The sequence below is a fragment of the Geospiza fortis genome, unplaced genomic scaffold (genome assembly GCF_000277835.1).
Source record: "Geospiza fortis unplaced genomic scaffold, GeoFor_1.0 scaffold117, whole genome shotgun sequence".
Lineage (NCBI taxonomy): Eukaryota > Metazoa > Chordata > Aves > Passeriformes > Thraupidae > Geospiza > Geospiza fortis.
Window position 1 is genome coordinate 88,048 of NW_005054500.1, and position 8,466 is coordinate 96,513.

Genomic DNA, 8,466 nt, shown 5'->3' on the forward strand with positions numbered 1-8,466 from the left:
GGGGAGCGGAGCCCGGGCCGGCCGCGGCTGAGGCGGAAAATCCGGTCGGGCTTGTGGGGTCGGTGTTGAATGGTGCCGGGTCTGTGGGGCCGGTGCTGTGCTGTACATCCCGTCCCGGCTGAGTGCCACAGCGAGTCCCCCTGGCCCCGAAATCCTGCCGGGTTTGTGGGGCCGGTGTTGAATGGTGCCGGGTTTGTGGGGTTGGGGTTGTGCTGCACGTCCCGTCCCGGCTGAGCCCCACAGCGAGTCCCCCTGGCTCTGGAGAGGGCTCTGAGGAGCTGGAGCGAGTCCGGCGGTTCGCGAAGGGTGAGGGAGTACGGCCGGGGGAGCTGAACTGGGTGTTTATTCTCCCCTGGGTCTGTTTAACCCACCCTGGGTCTGTTTAACCCCCCCGGGTCTGTTTAATCCCCACAGGATCCCCACACTGCACAAACACCGATCAAGGGCTGCCCGGAGCTGTTGCAGCGGCTTGTGGTAAAAACACCGCACGGTCAGCTCCGGCTCTGCCACAAGGACACAAAAGCCAAGAGAAATACTAGGGGATCTTTAAATCTTTAAATTTTTTTTACCTTTAGGACAGTGTGTTACACCCAGGAAGATGAAGGCAGATGGCCTTGGATGTGACACTTCATGGAAGTAAGATGCAAAAAGTATTCCAGGGCATGAAATCTTTCTGTATTTTCAGGTACAATTTCCATAGGTTATATCATGATAAAAGCAACTCTTCTCTATTCTGGGACCTTGCTTTAAAATTGCTATTTCAGGTTAGCTAATACCACTTTTTTGGGTTGGTGATTTGTTTTTGGTTTTTTTGTTTGTTTGTTTGGGTTTTTTGTGAGGTTTTTTGTGTGATTTTGTTTGTTTGTTTGTTTTGGGGGGTTTCGTTTTCTTGTTTTGGTGGGGTTTTTTTTGGTATTTTTTTGCAAGAAAAGCTGATTCTCCAGTCCTGGGATGGCACGGTGTGTTTGCTGCCACTGGGGTTTTATCCTCATGCTGAGTTTGGACTGCCTGGTCAAAGGACAAGAGATTTTGTCTTCTCTCACATTTGATGAAGTGCAGCAAAAGTGATCTTGTGTCTCTTGGAACAGAGAACTCTGTGCTAATCTCTGCATTTCATATAAAGAGGGATTGGGCAGCATGAGATGGATGCAGGAGTGTAATAAATGCATTGATGCAGTGGTGGAATAAACAGCTCTGCCTGCACATTGTTCAAGTTGTGACATTCACTTGTTTGCTGAGTGAGCTGCTCGGGGCTGGCCCTTTTCTTGTAGTTTGCTGCAAGAAATTAAAATAATTTAAGTGAGATAAACATTTCTTGTACCTTTTCTGCCAATGCAAACGAGAGCAGTGATCAGAGGAGTGTGTGAGTGGAAGGGCACTGTAGGAGCCAGCTTAGTGCCAGGAGCTCATGGAGGCAGGAATCTGGAATTCTGGAATTCTGTACAGTTTGGATCAGCCAGACCTGCCTTGTGTCCTAAACCTGTCCAGCTCAGAGGTTCACCTTGCACTGGCTGCTCTGAGGTGTTTTCCTTCTCAGGAAGATAACGTGGCAGCCAGGCTGAGGGAGGTGAGGATCTGGAAGGATCTAGAAAATAAAGTGAGAGATTTCGTGCTCTGGGTTAAAAACCACAGGGAAACAGGGCTGGGAGAAACATTTCCTTTTCTTTAAAAATCTAATCAACATGCACAGAGAATAACACAGAATAACTGAGAATAACCCAGATCCCCACAGCTCCCACTAAATGCTTTGATTATTTATCATTGCCCATTTTTTATGGAAACAGTTGACATTAGATTATTAGTGACCTGGGTGGTATTTGATTTTTTTCCCCCTGGAGGTTAAAGACTTTGTAGTTTCCTGTTCTAGGTCCTTTTTAAAATTCATTTTAGAGCATGAAAAATATATTGTTCCGTCAAGTTTATTTCTCTGACATTTGTTCAGTGCAGAGTGTGATCCTAATATTAAAGGTTTTTGATTTGAAGCCCAGGATACAGACAAGGCTTTTCAGTGGTCTTCCCTAAACCAGGACATTTCATCACTGCCTGGGAAGTTATGATGTTGGAACAGCATAATTATTTGAAGGAGTATTTGTTTTTCAGGGATTTGTGGGTGATATTAGATGGCTCAGCCCAGTTGTGTCACAAGGTATTAAGGTTTCTGCCTGCTGAAGTCATGGAGCTGGGCCTATATAGAGCCATAAATAATATTGTGGGAGAGCCAGTGACAGACTTTGACTCCAGCTCAACTCTTTATTACTTGTTTTATTAAATTTAAACACAATTGTTGAATTCCTTGCTGTGGGCAAATGCTTTTTGATGTCTCCTTCTATTAAAGTTGTAATGTCCCTTCTAGCCTGTGAAACTCACTCTTGCCAGGTGTGTTTCTCCAATAATTAATGATGGCAGCAGAATTAACTGGGCTGTCACCACAGGGTTGGGTATCCAGTTGGGAGTTATGGGGTGAGGCCAGGGGAATTAAGCACATTTTGATTGTGGGGAAAATTCATGGGGCTCAATAATGAGATGCTCATGGGCATTACTCTGTAGGAAAGGGCAGTTTCAGCCTGGAACATTTTTTTTTAACTCTGGAAATATGAAGGACAAATGCAAGAACTCTTAGGAAATTTGAAAGCATTTGTTGACAATTTAAGATACAGTCAAGGTTCTCCTCTTTATCAGCACAGAAAGTACTGCCAAGGAGCCCCCAGACACCATAAATCATCCAGGAGAGTGCAGAGGCTGAGAAGATTACAAAGGAAAGGCTCTGGGGCAGGCAGCACCTTGACAAGTCATTGCTTAGGGCCTGCTGTATTTAAAGTGGTCATTTCAGCTGCCATTAACTCCCATCCCTAATTAGAAAATGGATTGATCCTTGCTGGAAGTTGCTGGAGACTGGCAGGTGTCCTTGGCAGATCAGAGCTCTGCATACCAATGAGATGGTGAACGTGTCCACTGAGTTTCAGACAGGGGAAAACCAGAAAATCCATATTTTAGGCAGCTGTTGTTAATTATGCTTTGGGATTGGTGTTGGAACCAACACTCCAGTCAGCAAGGCCATCCCTGCCTTCCTGATTTTCCTTGTGCTTTAAACTGGAGAAATATCCTTCCTCACCCTGTCCTAAGGAGGTGGGAAAGAGCAAATTTTATCTTCCTCCTTTGTGCCTGCAAACTGCAGATTTCCTCCTGAGTCCTCTCTTCTTACAGAATTTCAATAACCCGGTGGGAAGACAGCTGAAAATGCAATAAAGTTCCATGAGGCAGCATTATCAAATCTCCATTCACAGGGATGGATATCCATGGGTATGGAAACATCCAGCTCCTCACTGGACACTGAATTTCTAATTCCCATCTTCCCCAACAGCCTCAAATCTTTTGTGTGTGAATAAATCAGTGCTGCTTCACCCCAGCAGCCTGGAAAAGCCCAGGTCCTGCTGCTGCCAGGGACACCCAGAGGGGTTGGTTTCTAGCTCAGTTTGGGTTCTTGTCTGCAGGTTTGCATCAGTTCTTTTTACAGAATTATTGTACAGAGTTATTGCAGATGCTTTAAATAGCTGGATGTTGGAGAGCAGTGTTTTTTCTGAGGAATATTCCAGCCTGAACATGACATTAATTCGTGGGAAAGAGGAGAATCAGAAACCTGTCTAGTGAAGGCTTGAGATTCCTTCATTTTCTTCTCTCCTTTTATTTTTGCCCATGAGCTTCCAAGGGGATCACCATAGGCATCCCCTGCTCCTGGCAGATCAATACTGGACTTATTAATCAGTTTGCTTTGGTAATAGGTTGACTCCTTTGGGAATCTTTCAGGATTGGCTTCAAACCAATGAGTTATTTTGCCAGTTACAGCAAATACTTTAATTTAGAAATGGCAGCTTTTCATACTGACTCCGTGCTTAGCCTAAAACCACTGAATTTTTTCATTCCTTAGCCAATTTCTTGAAGTACTGAAGTGCCCTACACCTGCTGTGGGTCATATCAGCAAGGGATTTTCTGTTTTCCTTTCCAGTCCTTTGCTGGTGGAATATTATTTCTACTGGAGAACCTGGACTCATTTTGTAGTTCAGAGGACTTTTATAATCTTTCCTGAGCTTAAGCTCATTTCTGAGCAATCTCAAGGTCCTGGAGGCAGAACATCAATGCTGCTCTGAGCATTTCCTCTCTGGGAAGGAGGTGACTTGTTTTGAGTGATTATATTTTTTGGGAAAGAACTTCTCCCTTCATTTTCTGGGACTGTTTGATACCTCAGAAAATGAACATTAATTTGAAGTTTGGCAATCAGTTGTGCCATTTTGCATGTAGATATTTGAGGACTTCAGTGTCCTAATCTGAGGCAGATCCCCTCATTAAATGTAGCCCATATAATCTTAAATAGTGATTTTATTTGTGGACCAGGCAAATTCCTTGCTGCTTTCTGGAACATTCCTCAGGTCTCTGTGCTGAGTAATGCTGCAGCTACTGAGTAAACCTGTCCTTCCCTCTGGTTATAAACAAAACAACTGTAAAACTGGTAACTCTCAACTCCCATTAATAGAATGAATGACCCTCAGGTGTCAACTTTGGTCCCAAATTATTTCAGGCTTTTAAGAGTTCCTATTAGACTTGGGAGCATGCAGATGCCTAAAATGGCCTTAAAACCCAATTAAGGGTACAAATGGGAAGACAATTTGTACTGACTCATATGATTTTGAAGAACATTTAAAACACTGATTACTCTCCAAAGACTGGGAAAATAAGGGTGAGTGCTGGGAAATCAAAGGCATAAGGAGTAAATGGCTCCTGTAAGGTTGGAGTGGCAGCCTGGATTCTCATTGGGGCACTTCCTGCTGTGACAGATGCATGTTATTCTTTATTAACCTTTGATAATTTTCTAATTGCTTGTGGTATCATTGGGAGTGAATCACCTTTCTCATCCTCAATATGAGACCCTCACAAGTCCTGTGCTTTCCCCCCAAGTTTCCTGAGCTCACTGGTGGATATTTGTGAAATAACTGTGCTCCATTTGAGAGGCTGAAGCACCACAGCAGGAGAAGGCTGATGTGAGGAAGCTGGCAGGGAGTTTGGCAGGCAGGTCAGACACTGCCATGCCCAGGAGATTCCCAGGTGTGGAGATGAGGGAGATTTCAGGGTGCAGAGCCTCCCAAATGTTATAGATACATATTAATACTGGCTTTTGGAAATATTAAAATGGATTTTATATGTGTGGTGTTAAAGTAACTTTGTTATAAAGTTTTTATTTCTGTTGTTAATTAAGCTCTATGAAATAGCTGATAGAAGTATGCTTGTGTTTAAATGCTCTTTGGATGGGATAACATCCAGTGAACACAGGATGAGGACCCTGCTATTGATATTCCAATTATCAGCACTCACTGTCTGAAGACAGTGTGGATCAAGGCCCAAAACCAGGAGAGGATAAGAATGGATTAAAACCACAACCAAGGAATCTGCATGCTCTAAAAAGGTGGAACCGAGGAGGAGCCATGCTAAACAATTCTTGGAACATGTAAAATAGTTTGGGAAGAAAGTTTACTAAGCATAAGGGTCTATGAATATGTAACAGGCTGATGCAATAGAAATGGGATATAAAAGGTGTTCCCAAACTAGCAGGTGTGCTCTTGGCTGATCCCATAATAACCTCTGCTCTGTGGTCCTTGTCTCCTATGGTCCCTTTATTAAACTTTTCACATTTTCCCAGGAGAGTGACTGTGTTTTTCACACAAACACTGTCAGAGCCAGCCCAGGTCTCCTCGTGGGAACCACAGAGATCCCTCCTGTGTGTCTGACATGCTTGAGCACATCTGATATCTCACTGATATCTCACTGATATCTCACTGATCTCTGCTGGGACAGGGAGGGAATCAAGGCCAGGATTTGTGTGTCTGAGACGTTCAGCTGAAGGCTCCTGCTCTGCTCAGGGCTGTGCAGGGGGAGCAGAGGCTGCTTCCCTCTGATTCCATCCTGAGCCAGATTTCCTGAGCTCTGCCTTCCCAGCCTTCCTCTCTGAGAGCTGCCAGCCCACATCCACAAGTGCCACTGAGCCTTCTTGAGCTGTTTATTGAATTTCTGGAAGCATCAGAAAAGCACTAAACCAACAGGCTCAGCTCAGCCCTGGTGTGTGCTCTGAGGTAAATCACCCTATCCCATGCCAGGAGACCAAGGCTCCAGCAGAAAAGGAACTTGATGATCTGATTCTAATTAGTTTCTTGATTTAATGGCAGTAATTTTCCTTTCATGATGGTTGCCATTGCCCCAGCTAGCTGGGATAATAGGCTTGGTTTCCTCAAAGGCTCATTTCTGATGCAGCCTCTGTTGAATCTTAAGCAATAACAAGCAGAAGCCCATGGTTACTTCAAAATTATGGGAATTCAGTGGTTAAAAATGTCATGTTCTCTCACCTGAGGAGTTGACTGGGAATTGCCAATATAAGAAAATGAACAGTCATAAAATTAAAATATGGCTTGAGTTGACTCCAATTCCTTCTAAGATGATCTTTTTGTTTCCTTGCTGATTTAAACACCTGCAAGTTAAAGTCCTCTTGAAACCAGAAATGGGCAAATAAAATTTTTAAGGAAATTAAACACCATGGGTTGGGATGTGTTTACACCAGTAGAAAACAAGAATGACTCCACAGAAGATAATGAAAAACAAGGGAAACAAATGGACTGATCTTAATGACCTAATGGGTGAATTTTCATTAAAGTAACATTCAGTTTTGGTTACCTGAACCAAAAATGCTGTCAAAAATTACACCTGAGCTGCAGAACTATCAAAACTTGTAGCTTTAATTATTTTATTTTCCTTTTTAACTTGTAAAAATTTCATTCTCCACAGCTGGATTAGAATTGGATGAGAGATCTTCGCTTTTCTCCTTCTGTGATTTGTACAATCCACAAATGGTTTCTGCTGGGGAAAGTTGTCTGAAGGTTTTGCCTGGTTTGAGCTCCTTGCCAAGCTTTACTCCCTTCAGGAGGGGTAATTCTACATCTCCCTGCCTTTGTCCTGCATTAAATGGAATTTCCCATTATTATTTCTTGCACCTATTTACCTTTGTAAATTCTTCAAACCAAGGAGTGCTTACAGTTCAGAGGCCTTGAGCTCTCCAATTCCTCATTCACAGAACACCTGCTGACTCCTGTGATAACTCAAAAGCCTCTCCTGGATTGTTCCTGAATTTTGAAAAGCAAAATACATTCACAGTCCTCTCTTAGTTATGAATAATAATAATCCAGACTCTGTTCCACTGCACACTTATTTATGTGTAAAGGTGTAGCCATATGTGTAGTGCCTTGGGAATAGTTTATTAAAGAAAAGCCAAATTGATTCTATGTTGCATTTTCTGTGATGTTCATTAAAAATTTGAAGTAAAATACTTGTAAAGAATATATGAAGATGCATTTTGAATGAAAATACATAAATGGAGAAAACACACACTGGAATGTGCTGATTGTTTTCATTAAAACATGAGGTGTGAAGATGTATTGCTGTTCTGCCAGCAGTTTGTGCTCAAATGTTCTGGAAGATTCACAGATCCTGAGCATGTTCCCATCCTGTACAGCCCCAGACACACAGAATTTGTGAAGAGCAGCCTGAGTGTTTCCAACGAGGGATTACCCTGAAGTGCAGACCAGAACACAACAAAGAGCAAATCCCAGTCAGAGCAGAGAGTGAAATACCAAAACCATAACTCAGCCCCCAGGCTGACAGAGCAGCATGGGCCAGTGAAGCTCTGGCACCATTAGCATGGAACAGCAGCAGTTGTGGTGCTTCAGCGCATTCTACCCCAATAATAAATAATAAAATAAAATAAAATTGCTTGTCCTTACAGCAGGGCTTGTCACTGTGGGCCCTGGCAGCAGCAGGGAGCATCAAACACCAGGCTGCTCTCTGAAAACTCAGGAGTCCAAACTTGATCTCAGCTGGGAGAATCCCAGCAGCTGCAGGAATTTTACTATAACTTAAAAGCCAGGCTGTTGTTTCAGCTTTATTCTCTCCCCTCCCCAGATAAAGGAAATATTGACAAAATCTCAGTGTCTGGCTGGGCCAGCTGAGGCAGCTCCATGGAGTGCTGTCTGTGGCTGAGGTGCCAGTCCCATGGGGGCTCCGGGAGATGCTGCTTTTCACCAGGATTGTTTGGGAGGGTCACACTTGTATCTCAGCCACAGAATCCTCCTGGCTGGAAAAGCCCTCCAGGCTCATCCCATCCACTGAAATTCCAGTCCTGTCCCACTGCTGCTCCAAGGCTGCCTCCCCAAGCCTGGGCCAGTGGGGGCTTGTGGTGTTGTGAGGGTCCCCAGGACGAGGTGAGAGATGAGAATTGGACTCAAGTTCTCAGAAGGCTGATATTCTATTCTATTCTATTCTATTCTATTCTATTCTATTCTATTCTATTCTATTCTATTCTATTCTATTCTATTCTATTCTACTCTATTCTATTCCATTCTATTCTTGCTATACTAAAACTATAGTAAAGAA

The 8,466-nt window shown here is 43.5% G+C and overlaps 1 long non-coding RNA gene across 3 annotated transcripts; it reads left to right on the forward strand.

The window, feature by feature from the left end:
- Positions 1-59: 59 nt before the first annotated feature.
- Positions 60-7,422, forward strand: LOC115948742. 3 transcript variants are annotated; one of them, XR_004082527.1, is made up of 3 exons: positions 60-161; positions 576-636; positions 6,826-7,422. It is a non-coding gene; the product is annotated as an uncharacterized LOC115948742 (long non-coding RNA). The 3 variants fall into 3 exon arrangements; XR_004082526.1 differs by having other exon boundaries at positions 62-306; positions 576-685; XR_004082528.1 differs by having other exon boundaries at positions 62-306.
- The last annotated feature ends 1,044 nt before the right edge of the window (positions 7,423-8,466 follow it).